Source organism: Falco biarmicus, chromosome 15 (genome assembly GCF_023638135.1).
Source record: "Falco biarmicus isolate bFalBia1 chromosome 15, bFalBia1.pri, whole genome shotgun sequence".
Classification (NCBI taxonomy): Eukaryota; Metazoa; Chordata; class Aves; order Falconiformes; family Falconidae; genus Falco; species Falco biarmicus.
In genome coordinates this window covers 12,610,020-12,627,648 of record NC_079302.1, presented here as the reverse complement: position 1 = coordinate 12,627,648, position 17,629 = coordinate 12,610,020, and the positions used below count along the sequence as shown (strand labels likewise).

The 17,629-nt window shown below is 41.1% G+C and overlaps 1 long non-coding RNA gene across 1 annotated transcript; it reads left to right on the top strand.

Annotated features, from left to right (window-relative positions):
• Positions 1-134: 134 nt before the first annotated feature.
• On the top strand, positions 135-9,768 carry LOC130159361 (uncharacterized). The gene is made up of 6 exons (XR_008825717.1): positions 135-237; positions 2,969-3,060; positions 3,322-3,405; positions 5,152-5,225; positions 6,098-6,199; positions 6,998-9,768. It is a non-coding gene; the product is annotated as an uncharacterized LOC130159361 (long non-coding RNA).
• Positions 9,769-17,629: the final 7,861 nt, after the last annotated feature.

Sequence of the window (17,629 nt, the reverse complement as noted above, 5' to 3'; positions counted from 1 at the left end):
CCCGCAAATACAACTGGACTTGTGCTGAGCTAAATAGTAGTACCATGCAGTCTCAATTTTGGCAAAAATATTTTCAGTTTAGAAAGGCAGAGGTTTTTATAATTAAATATGTTGCCTTTGTATATTCAGTGGCTGTTTATATGACACCAGCCTTGGACTCGCTCTTGTATGGCTTAATGCAAAACATGCAAAATACGTGCCAAAAGACCTTGGTCGGGTGGCTCCAGCATGAACCAGGTATACCAGTGCTCTGGCCTGAACCTGCTTAATGGTTTTCACATGACATTCTCATGTGTTATGAGTTGAAAGTAAAGCTTTGTCTTGAATCAGTCTAATAAAACACTTTCCATTCGTAATAGAAAAGACCATAGTTCTGGGCTTTTATGAAAGCCATAAAAATTAACTTTGGATGAATAAACAAAATACCTTTTTATGTGTGTAATTGGAAAAGAATTTTGTGTTCTAGCAGCTTTTCATGCTTTATCCTAGTGGTGGCAAATTCCCTGAGGTGAGAGAGAGAGAGAAACAAGTAATCTGACTGCCTGTATACTCGCAAATAAAATATGTTTCTCTTTGTTTTCTAGCAGCAGCTACATCACTGGAAAATGTGTTTTAATGAGAAGATTTATTTTTTAAATAAGAGACTAAACTATTGAAACAGTACTGCTTTACAGAGCTGTGGACTGGGCCAAGTGACTTAAAGCCCAGGAACTATATTTTGAGAGGTGTCAGCTTAGATTGTAGCTTTGTTCTCTGCTGCTGCAGCTGCAGGTTTTCTCTTTTGGTGTCTAAAATATTTGACTTGCATGTGTAAGATGTGTACCAGTGGTGGAAAAAGATTATATACTGGCATATTTTATTTGACTTAACTACAGTATATACAGTACCTCTAAGGAGCTGTAGGGTAATAAATTGAAGCTATCCTGGTAAATATATTTTTAATAACTTTTTACCTTAGTTAGTTGCCAAAAACTCCGTAATTTATACCTGTTACTGATTTATAGCTCAATTAGGAGCACAAAGCTAACTTGTTCTTGAGAATCAGCTGCTGAGGTTCTATTAAGGTGCTATAGAAAAATAACACGTGAAGTGATATCTTAACATTAGCATTTATAGAAAAATGATGTGAAATGCTGAAATAAAAAGCCGGTGCCTGACATTTTAAAGAATTCTCAAAGTGGTGGGACTTGCTGCAGAAGATCTTTAACTCCTGTGCTGTTGTGACTAATAATTTTTTTAGGAGTTTCATAACCAGCTTGTTCTGTGAAATTATATCCAGAACTTATCACGGTCATGGTGACTCCACGCTGCTGACTCAATGAAGTTGAGTATCTTAAGTATCACTTAACATGAGAGAATAACTATAATCAAATTGAATCAGACCAAAGGTGCATCTAGCCCAGCGTCTTCTCTATAATCATGGCCAATAGTGCGTGTCTAGGGCAGAACATAAGCATAAGGCAAACACGCAGCAGGATTTTGCCAGAATTCCTTACAGGCCTCTGGTGATTTCCAGCTCAAGGTCCTGAACTCTCATGTACAGACCCGATCAGATTTAATTTTTCATTTCTCCATGTCTGTGAACAGGAAAAAGTGAAGTGACTCCTGCAGGCAGACGTGCATATTGGAGACATCTTTATCGTAGGGACAGTTGCCTAAAGAAGGAAAATATTAGAGGTAGTCAAATGTTTAGTGGCTGTTTATTGCAGCAGTGACTATAGGCTTAGAGGAAGATACTTCCCAGTTTGCCTGTGAGCCAGCATTGCTGCCTGCATGTTATCACAAGGATTTGGGTAAAGCATTTGATGAAAACATTGAGTGAAGCCACACTGCCTGTTAACCCCAGTTTGTAAGACTGCCCTTTCACATTTCCTGACGTGCTGTTCTGTGATGTGTCGTGCTTCGACAGGCATGTCCAGTTACACGGTGTCATGTGTGTATAATGTGATGTGATGTATGTGTCATGGAAGGATTTGCCAGAGTGTAATTTATCAGCTCTGAATTTCGACGGGGTGAACCATTTGGAGTTCTGTGGTCTGGATGTTGGAAAAGAAAGATGTTTTCCAGTTATTGCTTTGCTGCTTGTAGAAAATATTGATGGTTTAGTTTGTAAGTAATTTGCAGAAATGATACCTATTACTTGTAGGCTTGTTGTAAGATTTTTGATTGTCTGTTCTTACAAAATAAGCAATGGCATGAAGTGGCCTATTGAGAAGAAAGTGACTTGCCCCCATCGCCCAGCAGATCAGTCCCTTATTCTGCTATTAATATATACAGTCCGGACCACTATGGAGGTAAAACTGGCCTGTGAACTTAGACAGATATCCCATAGGGTGTCACTTAAAAGACAGGAAACACAACCAGGAGCGGCAACAGAGGGAGTAAGAGATGGGCACTGAGCAATGTGGCTCCTTCCCATTTAGGACCTGTGTTGCTCCGCCAGTCAACCTAGCTTATAAGTATACCTGAATTAAAAAAAAAAAAAAAAGAAAAGAGTTTTTGAAAGCTTGGCTGTGTTTCAGTTCAGAATGAAAACCACAATTCTTCAAGCAGGGAGACAGTTAGCTAGAAAATTGCAAATTTTGTGCCTTCCTGCAGCAAAACAGATTTTTTTTTTTTTTTCATCCAAGAGGCTGAAATCTGTAGCCCTAAAATGTGGGGTTCTGTGGGACTAGTGGGAGAAGTGAGTCAGTTTTGGAGATGCTCTTTGACTACTCTGAAAAATGTTATTTCATTAGCTATGCTTGGCTCATGCTCAGAAGTTTACTTTCTTGAAGGTGTTTTCATTTCTCATGTTTTAAATGCACGTTGCCTATCTTGGCAATTTGGGTTTGTTTCATTAGATGGTGAAACCATTACAATTTGGTTTATTTTCAGCTTAACCTTCTATTTCTGTTCCAGTAGGTTAGAAATGGATTAACAAACATGTATATGTAAAACCTAATTTTTCTATCTTGTTTTTGTTTAGGAGTAATATAGATGTGAACATTAATGCAGCCTGATGTCACAGGAGACCCATGTCCTAAGTGTGATCCCGGTGGTGTGAAGATGGACTTTGCAGTAAGAAATGCATGCCTGTAAAAACGTTGTCTAACACTCTACTCCGTGTATATAGCCTTATTGTTCATTGTGAGAACTATTTTAAAAAGAATTACCTTCAGTAAAGGGCAAGGGTTGTTAACACCTGTGAAATAAAACCTACAATGTTAAGGCCTCCTACATGGAATATTCCTTTTTGGCCAAAGAGCCTTTCAGTCCTCAAAGGAGTTGAAATTTACTGTATTTTGAAGGTGTTTATTAATGACTGTGGTCTCTCCTCAGTCTGTACATCTCTCATTGTGGTTAAGGTGGTGAGGTGCACATGTTGCAGGGGGACCTGTGGAACCTGCAGTGCGATCCCTGCAGGTGAGTGCTTTGCTCTGGGTTCCTCTGCATGAGCCTTGTTCCAGGACATTGCCTTCCTAATCCCGGAGATGTAGGATTGCACAGATTGCATGGGCACATGTGTATTAGTGATGTGGTGGTGGTAACTCCCATTTCATGCATTGCAAGGGCCGGCATGCAAGTTATAATGCATTCAGCAGCAACAGAAAAGCCAGCAACTTCTGTTTTATGTCATTTGAAAGATAAAGCCTGAGGTGTATGAAACAGGGAGGCATTTGTCTTTTTTTATTTTTTTTTTTTTTTTGCAGCAAGTCTTTTCTTTCCTTCAAAAAACCGTAGTTAAGCTATGATTAAGGTTTAAATATACAAGGATATTTTTAATATTAGTTGGTGAGGTAATCAAGAATTGGCCTTACTGATGTCAATGGCAAAACTCCCACTGACTGTGCTGTAGTCAGGTTTTCATTCAATAAAAAGATAATAAGGAATCTGATTCATAATGAAGGGAGGAAAAGATGAATCAACCCAAGCTGTGTGGGTAGAGTTTTTCTTGTGTTATTCACTGTGCAGTGCCATCAAAACAACAAGGTCTGTCCTTATCTGCTGTAGTATTTATTATTATTCTTTACTTGCATACAACTAAACACAATTAGCCCTCACACTATTCCTTCCGAAGTGTGTGTTGAGCTCTCATTGTCAGTGGAAACTGTTCAGTGCTGAGTTTTTCTAAAAAACTCATATTATTGTAACACAAGAAGTATTTTGAAACTGTCTGAATTACAGGGTTTTTTTAATGACATAAAGATGGGTTAGGTATTGTTTCTAGTTGATTTTTTTAAACAAATGTGCTTTTATTATCTATACTATATACATTAAAAATCTTTCTCTTTTTCTCCCATGATAGCAAAATGTAATGGTCAAAACTATCCTAAGAGCAAATAACATCACCATTTATACCTATAATATCATTTGACACATCTCGCTGAATGAACATAGTATAACATCATAGCCCAGAAATAATTTATTACAGTGTCCCTAATTATTATGGATTTGGGTTAATATTTGGAAAAATGTGTGATATAAACTATTCAATTAACTTTGTGTATTTATTTCTGATTAATTATATTATATATAGTGCTTTTCTGTTAGAATAAATATTTACTGTCAGTAATAGAAATTATCAAATAACATGTTAAGTCAGTTCTGTTTGGTCTGCCCTAAGTGGCTTTTATTTTCAGTACTAGACTTTTTTTTTAATTAACATTTTAATTTGCATGTCATTTTCAGGCAAAACAGAATCACTGTTTTTTTCTCTGGTATGGGTTATGTTCTTTTGTTCAGTGCTTCTCATGGTCATTTGGGTTGTCTTGATACAATAAGTATGCATTAGTGCCTTATCTTAGTTGAGCAGGGTACCAATCTCCTCTTATTTCCCTAGCTTTAAAGCAGCCCAGACCCAATCCTTGTGCACTATTATCAGTATTAGCTGAGTTCTGAAGTTAGTTCTTCTGTTTTCTAATAGAATGTCCTTTAAAGTGTAAGAGCTGTGTGTCCTTAATCACTGTAACTGCACACACATTTGCGATGAAGGTTGGGATTATGCTGACTGTTCAGGTGCCGTTATTGCATGACATCCTTTTGTCTATGAAAATGTATCCGAGGTATTTCTAGCAAATTCCTTAAATGAAACTAGAAGATGTAAGGTTTGCACATTGAATGACAAAAAAAAAAAAGTGCTTAAGATTTTTACTTCTTGACTCTAACCAGCTGGAAAGAGATACAGGTCTCCGTGTCCTACAGTTCTTTTGACTGCCCAGATGAAGGAACAAAGGAACCATTTGGTGAGTTGTTAACTTGGGGCATTTGGTCAAAATGCATACAGTGCCTTGGTTGCCACGGCCAAAATCTGCTCCTGTTCTAAGATGGCAACAACAGGGTGAACTTCGCATGCTCCTTTAATGTTGTTTCCCCATGTGGTCAACTGCCATTTCTTCTGGCAGTCTCCCTGGCTGCAATCTGTGGAAACAGAACCTGGAAGGTTGGGGGAGAATTTGTGAATTAGTAGTTGCAAACACAAATCTGGAATGATGAGAGCCCAAGGCTGCTATGAGTTAGTGTATCTCTTAAAAAGGTGCTAGTATGACCTGTAACACTGTAGTTTAGATGCAGTGGTCCTAATTCCGTGGTACATGACTAGAAATAAGAGGATTTAGTCACTTCTTTCAGTACCATCTTGATGAATCTCTGACTTAATAATTTTTGAATTATTTCACATAAATTGATTATGCAGCTGCTGCTGGTTTCCATACTTAAGCAACTCTGAGCACAGGGCCCTCAGGAGAGCATAAAAATAGATTTTGGGGCTGTCTTGGCACCACTGGCTTTAGGTCTGCTCAACGCTGATCACAGCTAACTGGGCTGCAGCGCTCTCCATTGGTGCTGTATGATCTGAAACTGATCCAGGTCTTTGCACTGTGTCTGTTCTTCCCTGTGAAGAACTTCAGGAAGAATATTCAGTAATGACCACTGGAGTGACAATTGTCCATGAGGAAGACAGCACACTTTTAGTGTTTTATTCTGAAACAATGTTATATTGTGGCAATATTAACATTGTGAATGCTTGCAGATCAAGATATAGGTATAGTTTTATACATATTTATACATATACATGTAGTGTTTTTTGCATTAACTTTTTGTCCTCTGGACGTTACAGAACCTTGCAGAAATTCTAACGAGCCCTTCTGTGCTGGAATGCATCAAGCAAATTGCCCGCAAATACAGCTGGACTTGTGCTGAGCTAAATGTGGGCACTGCAGTGAGTAATTGTTTCCAACTGGGATCACTGTGCTTTCAGTAAATCTGTAGACATGGGATGAAATATTTAAAATAGCTTGGCAGTTAAATATTTGCTAGTGTGCCTCGCTTTTGAGAAATAGAAAACCTTTGTGATTCATACCCCTGTATCATGGCAATCAATGGGCACTGCTTTGCCATTAAGTTCAGTGAATGTAGGATTGAGAACAGATGAACTAATCAGAGTACAAAAGTTTTTTGTGATAGGGAAGATGAGAACTGAATTTGTGATTCCTACACCTATAGCTGTGGAAATGGGTCAGTGTCATGTTGGCTAATGAAAAAATGGTGTTAAATATTATCTCTTTGGTTCAATTTTTTTTCCAAGCTAGTACAATGCCATTTTTATGGTCATAACTACCACTATTTTTTTCCAGTAAGACCAGAAGAGCATTGCATAAGTAAAGACAAAAAAATAACACTTATAGTAATTACTGTTACTTATGAAAGTTGACTAGTTCCTATAGCAGAATAATATTTTAAAATGTGTAGGTTTTCCTAAATTGCATGAGAATTACACGTGAGCTGCTGTATTTTTAGTACTCAACAACATGAATGCATAAAAATGTTTTTGTTCATTTGTTCCAAGATGGTCTGTGAATAATGATAGGTTCATAAAAGCTAATTATAGTGAACTCCCAAAGCAACTGGTTGGTTGATTTAGCAACTGAAAAATCAACACAACCTGTCTATAAATGATTCTGACAAAGTGAATACAAATATTAAGTATAAATAAATACTTTTTCTTTTATTCAAACAGGTTTTAAAGCCCATTTAATCTTCTCAGCACCTCCCCAGACATGGACAAACCAAATAATGTGCTGCCATGGGAAAAAGTGCTATGACAAAGGATATTTGAACACTGAGCATTGTAAATGCATATGCCAATCTGGGTATCATGGGAATTTCTGTGGTATGTATATTGCATTACCCTGAACTCCTCTCATAGCTGTAAAAGATCAAAGTACTTTTCTGTTAGCTACTTTTAATTTAGAATTTGTGACCCTGCTGGTTTTGTCTACCAGCTTGACTGCTTTCTGGTTAAGAGAATTCATAAACGTGTAATGTATAAATATAGAGAAACCCATGTATAAATTGGTTTTCATTACTGTTGCCTGTTGCAGTATTCTCCCTGCCTCCCAACCCACTCCCCCTGGTCCCTTTGGAACATCTGTTTACTTTTGAGGTTTCCCATACTGAGAACTCTGTACAGAAAGTATTTGTTTAGGAAAGGTAAAATTACCTTCATATAATTCTGATTTTAAGTAGGTACCATTTTGTAACGTTTTCCATCTGCCTGCTGCGCCAGATACTGGTGGATATTATCTTAAGTCGTCCTATTGCATTTTTTTTAAAATTGTATTTCCTTATTTCTGTTAAAATATATGATTAATTTAGTTGGCTTCTCTATCTGGCACTTTAATCTTCCACTCAATTAAGGAAATAACTGGAATGTTTTGACAGCCATGTAAATATTCTGGGAAGGGATGACATCTCGGGGCAGTAGTGCATGCAACCATGCTACTGTTGCCCTCAAGGATAAATAAACAAATGTCAGCTCAGGGGAGTACCATTGATCCCGTGTGAGAGGTTGATGCATATGAAAGAGGATCTCGGATGACTACCTTCAGAAAAAGGGAAGTGCAAGGGCAGGAATTTTCTCACATTTTCCATTACTTTCTCTTTCAATTTTTGACAAGTATTTCACTGCCTCTGTTTGGCATCATATTTACATACGATGTTTTATTATAACAATGTGTACAGTTGCATAGTCTAGGTCTTAAATTGTGTGAAGGATTTCTCAAAAATCTCTTGAAAGCTTTGTGAAAACAAGTACCTGTCCTTTCTTAACACAATTTTGATCCTCTAAATCACTGAAGTAGTCTCATACTAGCTTTTTTTTTTCCCCCTTTTGTTTTTTTTCCTTCTTCTTTTCTCTCTGGGCACACTTATATACTATATGTGTGTAAATCCACAGGGCTGTTGTCTTGTTCATTCAGCTACTTTCTTATGATGTGGTCCTTATATAACTGTTGCAGTATTTTTTTTTTTTTTCCTTCACATTCGTCAGCCCATTTACTACAGGCTCTCCTTTTACTTACATGCTTGGGTCAGAATATACAACTGCACAGACTGAGTCATAGTTGAAAGGTATATTGGATTACAGGGTTTTCTTTATGCAAAAGAAAATCTGACTTTTCATGGTTTTAAGCTCTGTTGACAGTTGAAACAGCTTCAATTCTTCTGCAGATCTCTGACATTAGTTTTGTTCCATGGTTTATGCTTATCCCCTTTTCTTCATCTCTTTAAGTAAGACTGTCTGAATTAGCATGCTTATTTGTCAACATGTTATTAGGTTTTATATTAATCAGATAAAAGTTCACTTGCATGCTTCAGACAGCTTTTGCTTTTCAAGTACAAGAGGTTTTGTACACTGTTCATTACTGAAAAATAGCCTAAGCAGTGAGGAACAGAGATGAAATCATTACACCTTCAGGGCAGGTATAATTTCTTACCTGTAGCTACTAGCCCACCATCCCTGATGGCGTGCCACCACTCTGTTCAGGACACTGTTTACAGAGTAAATACCCCTTCTTGCTGTTGCTGCTAAAGGTAGAATCACTGAGGTGCCAGAGAGTCAGTGTGTGTTTATTCCATGTGACACAGCAAAGAGAACAGAGCTCTCCGTATCATGGAAGCATACCTCATGACTTAGGAGCGATGGACTCGACGTGTCCTGTATCCCTTTCATGGGAAGCACTCAGTCTGTGGAATGATCTGACGTTCACGTGTGAGCACATGATGATATTTCTGTTTCCTGGTGCTTTGAACTTGATTTGACTTAGTTAAATGAGCTGAACAGATTATTGTTCTGATGAGCCAATACACTGTCATCCTTATGTTCTTGTTAATGCGATACTATGAGTGTGGCATTATTATCCCTGTGAAAAAATAGAGAGATGTCTGTAGGTGAGCTTATGCGTTCCTTTATATCCTGTCTTATTCTTCCTGTGGAACAGCCTCACTGGCACGTAGTTCCAAGTTTTTGCTGTGTTTTCTATCTGTGCATGTTAAGGAGAGCTTTGCAATCATTTGGGAAATAAGCTGTAATTTGCTCTTTTATGAACCCAAAAATCGCTGTGCTATGAATATGTATTGAGAACTTAGAGAAAGAAATATGGAAGAGTTGTTAGTAATAATGATTTTAGCTGATTCCAAGGACACTCTCCTACTGCAAAATCATTAAGACTTTAAAACTGTGTGGGGTTTTGCAATGAATAAGCGCAATGCTTTATGCAGAATGGGCGTAATAGAAATTTATACTCAAAAGCATGCCACTAGAACTTTAAAAATATAACTGTAGTAGAGAAATAAGGGAAATTAAGCCATGAATTAGTGTTAGCAATGACCCCTGGGACAGGTGGAACTCAAGTTACATTCTCTAGGATCAAATAAAGCCTCTTAGGAAGTGTCTGGGTCAAATTTTGATGAAAAAGAGTAGCCATAGCAGCTACCTTTTAGGTATTGGTAACACAAGGGGGGGTGGGTGGGGGGGGGAGGAAAATTATGTAATTGTCAATGAAACACAGAAGCCTGGTTATCCTTACCCTCTTGTGCTTTTCCTGCTGAACTGGTAATTGGATGCAAGTGAAATGGCAGTTTAAAATAAGTATACTGGATAGTATAGACTATAATTATATTTGATTTACAGTGGAATTGCTACAGTGCTCAGAGTCCAGTTCAGAATTGTACTGTGGGTATTGCAGTGATTTTTATCCCAGTGCTTGTAGGTGAAATGGCAGAGCATCAGCTCTGAGTTACTTGCTGCACCGTTCCTCACACGTCAGCTTGCTGAACGTCATGTGCTGGCTAATTTATATCAATCTTGAGTCTTTGCACAGGTTTCTCAGCCATAAGAATGGATGGAATACAGCTCAAAAATTATTAGTGTTCCCAGCCAATGGGTAATGTTACACCAGAGAGCATTTTCTAGTCTGGTAGTGGGAGCACTACACAAGGTAGTGTGACAAGGGAGCTACTCTGCAGCCTCTCCATCTGTGTTGCAGTTGTTTCCAGCCCTTCTTCACACAGTACAAAAGCCAGTCACTGAATTCGTTTGAAGGCGTCTGTTAAGTCCTAATTATATGTTTTGCTTTTCCATGCATGCTCAATTTCAGATATGCCTGATAGAAATTAAATAAGGTGTTGCATGCTATCCTTTTTTTTTAAAAAAAAAAACAAAACCCACACAACAGAATTGGAGGATGGAATCACATTGCTGAGCAACCTCATGGCTATTTTCATTTGTTCTGATAACAATGTGCATACTGAGCAAAGAAAACATTTGTTCTCTCCCTAGGAGATAATTTTAATGCACATTCACTGTGTTCATCCGGTGACTTAGAGAAGCTTTCATGTTTCTAATTCCAATCTGTTTGATCTCCTACTTAAATTCTAAAATAAATCTGTAGTAATTCATGCAGCTAATGTATGTTTGGCTAAGAATGCATTGATTGTTTCATTTTCTTCTCTAGAAATGAAGAGAGCAATAAAGACAGCTTCAGGCCTTACTGAGCCCGTTATTTCCCTGAATTTCTGTATGTGAAGGGGAATCTGAAAACACATTCATGCACCTGCAACATGATTCAGCCTTACTTTGGCATTGCTCTTCTATCATTTGCAAGAGGAAGAGACTCACTTCTAAGTTACTTTAGCTCTTATTCACCGAAGATTTTGTATGTCAAGGAGAATAGTAAATCCTTTTATGACTCCAGCTACCAGAGAGAGTAAGCCCCTAACGTTACCAAAGCATAAAAGGTTTTACCATAAACTAAATTAAATCATCTAAACTGAGCTTATCAATAGATATGAAGGAACAGGCAGAAAAGAGAAATCAATTTAGCATCTTAGTAGATCAGGGGACTCACTACTGTCTTGCAGTGCTTTTTGAGTACATAGATAATAAACACTAGCATCACCACAGTTTAAATCATTCCAAATACAGTTATTAAATGATAAAGTCACTGGGGAGGTAGGAGGCTATTTCAACACCACACCACACCTTTTACTGTGGAGTCACAAGTGAATAAATTTGTAGGAACTCACTGTACTTGTGTAACCTGCAGAACCTCTGCGCAATGTAGCGGGACTGGGAAGGTGCTCGGAGGATCCCAGGAACCACCAGAGCTGGGGGACATGCTGCAGGCAATACAGCGGGTGTGTGTATCGGCAGGTGCTAGACAGGAGCTGGCATAAAACAGCACCATGAGGTTATAATTTTAAAACTGAATCACACTGAAAATCGTTAAAGGCAAAAAGAAGAAAGAAATAAAACAGTGCTGGTCTTGGCCTGGCTGTTTCTCTTTCAGGTGTCCAGAATGACTTGCTGTCCAGTGGAGCTGGCTGATAAAATGCAGCTTAATGGTTTTGATAAGGAACCCTGATAAGCTTCCCCAAATTATTTCTGTAAGGATTAGAAATTAAGACAATTCTAATCCTCTTCTGTAATTACGCTGCGTGTTTCAAAACTCTGATCTCAATAACACTGTTAAATAAAAACCAGACCTCGTTTAGTTAACGGAGCAGGTTATGTAGACCTTCAGATTCGTTAAGAGAGCTAAGTTATAAGTATAAAAAAATTAGGATGCAATTAATGTTGCCTTGATAGTAGTTACAAAGACAACTGAACCCTTTCAAGACAGAATGATTTTATTTTACTTTTCAAGCAATTACCCTAATGTAATTGCTACTCATAATCTGGCCTGCTTGATACAAATTCGGGATTTCATTGAACATTCAGAGTGTCACAGAGGAATACCACAACTTTGCACTCCCTTTGGAAAAATGCCTATACATTGGTGATCTTATTATAGTATTTCTCCATCAAACAATTTGTACTCGCTTTCCTGTAACACCAAGTTGCTTTTATTTATTCCCATCACATTTCATAAAATGAATGTGAATTACAACAGGGTTTTTTTCAGCCCTTCATAGAATACATGAATAACAATTTCCTAAAGAAGAGAGTAAGGAAAATAGTTCACCGTGAAGTTTAGTAATGATCTATAATGGATCAAGACAGGAATAGCATTAAAGTCAGTGCAGTAAAGTACCCTTGAGAATTTTCTTCCCTTTCGGGGAGAGCGTAGTTGTCACTAAGTGTAAACCTTACTAAATCCAGCCAGATAGTGTTGTATGGTGGTGCAATCTGAACCCTTGTAAAAATAAAACTAGTAGTAAATTGTGAGGTTGAGAAAATAATGCATATTATCACACCTAATGTTTTCTAACCAACTTTCCTATAAAGCCAAGTTTCAAAAGAGAACAGTGATCATTAAAATATATGGGATTGCAGGCTTGCTTATCTATACAACTCTGTATGTGCTATGTTTGTATTGAAACCAATTTGTGGTGAAAAAGAGATAAATGCATAGAAAACACTTGTGGAACAGGTAAAATTATAGTCTCAGTTTAAAGAAATCTCAACCAAATTAATCCAAAGAAAGAGATGCTTATAAAAGGAGCATAAGCTTTCATGAGTTACAAAAATTAGATACAGAGGGGACTGGTGTGGAAAATGTAATAAAATTATTATGTAGTCAGACTAAGACACAGGTTACATGGACAGGATGAGGTTCCAAGTTACTTTAACATTTTTAGTACTAATATTGATGAAGTCCATAATCTTGTTGTCAACACTGCTGTATCATTTTATGTCTTCATCTTTTTACTGCATTTAAAAAAACTAGCTTGTAATATCCTTTGATTGCACTCAGTAAAACTTTATCAGAACTTTATTTTGGTGGTGTCACATGGCTTTTTTGTGATGCAGTTCTGTCAAAAGCATCAAAATGAATGAACATGCCTATAGCTCCATCATATATAAAGTATAACTTCTGCTAATGAAATTTTCTAGAGCCCTCTCTGTATCCCATGTTCTGAAATGGGGTATGAAGGCTTGATGCTTGGCTTGCAACAATGGTTTAACTTGCTGCAACTCTTCTAAAGTTATCTTAAACTTTATCTGCATTCAGAATGATCTGCAAATCATTCTGAAGTAGAGCACCAGGAATGGGTTCTGCTGGTTGTGCTTTCAAGGTGTTTGTGTGGATGTTGCAATATGACCATGAACTCCCCTATGCCGGTAGATGCTTGAGCTTATGTATATGTAATTTCATCTATAATTTTCTAATCTGTACATATATTTCTGTGAACACAAAAGTGTGTGACTAAAACTCAGGGCTCAGAAATTTAAGTTAGACTTAAATGAACACTGAAGTGTAATTCTAAACTGAGTGGGTTTTATCTTAACAAGTTAGTAACATGGATAGAACCTGCTAAAAAAGAATGTGCATCTGTTGCTTTGCTTTCAGTCCTGTACAGTCTACTGTTTCAGTGAGATACAAGGATATTATTTAATGGAAATGAGAGATGCACTTTACTCATAATTATCATAAAAAGGGTTAATGTGGAGTGCAGAAGTGACTAGATACATTATTTTATTACAATAATAGAGTCACTGAGGAAAAACTCTTTTATGATACATTTCATTATTGCTGTTACAGACCCATAATTTGAAGATTACTGCTCAAAAACCCAGACGAAATGATTTTACAATCATGGGCCCATTAAAGGTTTAAGAATTGACTGGTTAGATTAGGAATCCTAGATATATAGAACGAGCTGGGTTGGACGGGACCTTAAAGATCACCTAGTTCCAGCCCCCCACCACGGGCAGGGACACCTTCCACTGGAGCAGGTTCCTCAAAGCCCCATCCAGCCTGGCCTTGGACACTGCCAGGGATGGGGCATCCACAGCTCCTCCGGGCAGCCTCTTCCAGTGTCTCACCACCCTCACAGTGAAGAATTTCTTCCTAATATCTAATCCAAATCTACACTCTTTCAGTTCAAAGCCATTCCCCCTTGTCCTAGCGCTACGTGCTCTCGTAAAGTGCCCCTCTCCTGCTTTCTTGTCAGCCCCTTTAGGTGCTGGAAGCTGCTCTAAGGTGCCCCCGGAGCCTTCTCTTCCCCAGGCTGAACAACCCCAACTCTCTCAGCCTGTCTGCACAGGAGAGCTGCTCCAGCCCTCCGGTCATCTTTGTGGCCTCCTCTGGACTCGCTCCAACAGGCCCGTGTCCTTCTGATGTTGGGGGCCCCAGAGCTGAACCCAGCACTGCAGGTGGGGTCTCGTGAGAGCAGAGCAGAGGGGGACAATCAATCCCCTCCCTCGACCTGCTGACCACGCTTCTCTTGCTGCAGCCCAGGGTGCTGTTGGCTTTCTGGGCTGCAAACGTACGTTGCTGGGCCATGCTGAGCTTCTCCTCAGCCAGCACCCCGAAGTCCTTCTCCTCAGGGCTGCTCTCAATCCACTCTCAGCCTGTGTTTGTGCTTGGGACTGCCCCGACTCACATGCAGGACCTTGCAGTTGACCTTGTTGAGCTTCATGAGGTTTGCACAGGCTCACCTGTCAAGGTCCCTCTGGACGGCATCCCTGCCCTCCAGCACATTGACTGCACCAGGCAGCTTGGTGTTGTCAGCAAACCTGCCAGGGGTGCACTTGATCCCACTGTCCATGTCATCAACAAAGATGTTAAACAGCACCGGTCCGAATACTGACCCCTGAGGAATGACACTTGTCACCAGTCTTCATGTGCACATCAATCCAAAGAAGAATTTAGTTGTGGAAAATGTTGTGGGATTTATTATGCTACTTAAAACCTGCACAGATACATGTACTTGTAAAGCAGGCTGCATCTGCAGAACAGCCAGGTCACCTCTGTGCTGCGTGCGGGGCCTTCTCACCTACAGGTAAACTTGGTTTGTATTGATCCACTTATTATTTCTGCATCTTTAGCATAGCAGAAGTATTTATTTTAAAATCCAGTTCTCTCATCCCAAGTAGACAGGACGTGATCCTCAGGCCAATCATCCATTAGGCATCCATTAAGATCCAGAGTGATAGACAAATGTGAATTGCAATTATTATAATTCCATCAACGGGCTGTTAAGATAAGGCACAAGTCTGTAGCTCAGTGAGGATAAGGATCACCTGAGCCCCCGAGATACTACTGTAGCCACACTTTATATTGTTGAAATAAAAAGGCCTAAAGTAATATCTTGGTGTGCTGACAGATGTCCTTTGGTGAACTGTGGTGTTTCCAGGCATTAAAGCCCTTAGCCCTCTGTTTCACCGCTCCGCCAGTGTTTTTCATTATCAAATAAGAATCAGCAAAAGGGAAGCTGAGTCTGTGCTTCAGCTTCCATGTGCTTCCTACATCCAACACTATCTGCTTCCCGTAGATGCTCCAGACAGCATCTGTCATTGCTGTTGCCCTGAAAGAGTTTCAGCCTGGCCTGGTATTTTCTCATCTCTTTCTTTCTTACCTCGTGTTCCCTTTCCCATGTTATAATTTGGTCTTTTTCTCTATTTCCCTGGCCAAATCTGACTCTGAAACTTTCTGCTGAGTGGATTAATTTTAAACAAGATCTAGTGCCATGAGCATAGCTCTGTGGAATGGTTTTATTGTAGACACATTTGAAAGTATTTGTTTAACTGAGCTATGTGCTTAAAATTGCACTCATGAGCTAACAGGAAAATGAGGATCATAGTTCTAATTAATATATTTAAACTGCACGACACCCCAGGCAAATTAAGCATGCTTCTCTGTCATATTTTAACCATACAAACAGACGTTTAGAGTTGTGCTGCTGTTTTCCTCGATGGGGCATGCAGTATTTAACAAATATCCGAAATACCTGTCCGAATGTGTACCGGGGTGTGCGTCAAAGGGGCCTTTGGTATGAGAGCCCTGGTGATGTACCCAGCCGGGCACGTCACCCGTCAGGGGCTGGGGAAGCCCAGCTCCCCTCACAGCCCCTCACTTCCCTCCCCACGGCCGCTTTTGTAATCACACAAGCTCATTAGCATTCTTGCACATGCTTATTTTTAACCCGGTTTGGGGCAGTACTTGATTTAAACCTGACTCTTTAGATGACAATCAGAAGTTTGAAACAGCGCAAAGCTTTCCGTACAGCACAGCAACTGTAATTTATGTTGTCGCATCTCTTCGGGGGGTGTGTGCTGCTTGAAGGCGATGTGCACTGTTAGCACACGCCTCAGCTCTATCTCAGCATCTCGGTTCCTCTTCCTGAAATCTCTTTTCCGATTCCTGCCCAGGAACGCTGGCCTTTCAATACGATCACTCCACCAGGTCTAGTCAGAGCGAGGAGCTGAGCCTGGGGCCGGCTGAGGAGGGAATCACAGAGCCCTGTTTTGTGTAACTGAATTGCACCCACAGCCGGCAATGTGTGGGTCCGAGTGGGGTGTGGGGGTGCGTGTGCGCGTGTGATTAGCACGGTTACACCTCGATGGTGGATGGCAACCCCTTAAACCTGGATTTTGTTTGGGAATTGCATCCCTTTCGTAGGAAATTGGGTACAATAATGTATGTTATTGATCGTTTTGTGATGGTGGTTTTACCAATCAATATTTAATTTGGCGATCGGAGAGTTTCTGTTGTACATACCCACAGGCTGCACATCTGGTATCTCTTGTGATACTGCCCCAGGTCGCAAAGATGCAATTTTTTTTAAGCACGTCGGGAAATATTTCTGTATTTATATGAAACACATCAAGACCTCATCTTCGTCTTGGAGGGTTAAGCTGCGCCCAGCCGCACAGCCCTGTTTGTGCAGCGTAGGAACCGGAGCTGCCCCGAGCGCTCTGCCGCTGCTGGCGGCACCGGGGCTGGGCGGGCGGCGGCACCTGCCAGCGGTGACACCTGCCAGCGGTGACAGCCCAGGGGCTCAGGGGACAGGAGGCAGAGCCGGGCGGGTTTAGCAGTTTGTCACCCGAGCGAGGGCATCTTTCATCTGTGCTGCTCTGCTGGTGGAGCGCCCGGCTAACTCCGCCGTCCTGCCGCCTGCTGTAAACACACGGGGCTTCGACCCTTCCCGGCGGGACGGGGTGGGCTTGCGTGGCTGGCGCTGCCGGGGGCCGCGGGGCCGGTAACGCCGTGCGTGCGGCCAGCCGGCTCGTCCCGCTCCCGGCGGGGCCCGCGGCGCAGGGAGCGGAGGGCGGCGGGGGCGGCCGAGCTCGGCGGAGGCCCCGCTGCCCCCGCACGCTGCCGGCACGTCCCGCTCAGCCCCCGCGGCTGCCCCCCGAGCCCCCGCCGCCGCGGTGAGGGAGGCCCCTCGGCGGAGGACGCGGCGGCCCGGCCGGGCCGAGGCAGCTCCCCGGCAGGGGGGGCCGGCGGGCCGCGGCGGCGCTGGGCGCGGCCTCCCGCCATGGGGCCGCGGGCTCCTCGCAGCCCGCCCGGCGCGGGGGCAGCCCCAGCGGGGAGCCGCGCTGCCGCCCGGCGGGGGCCGGGGCGCGCCACGGCGGCGGGGGCCG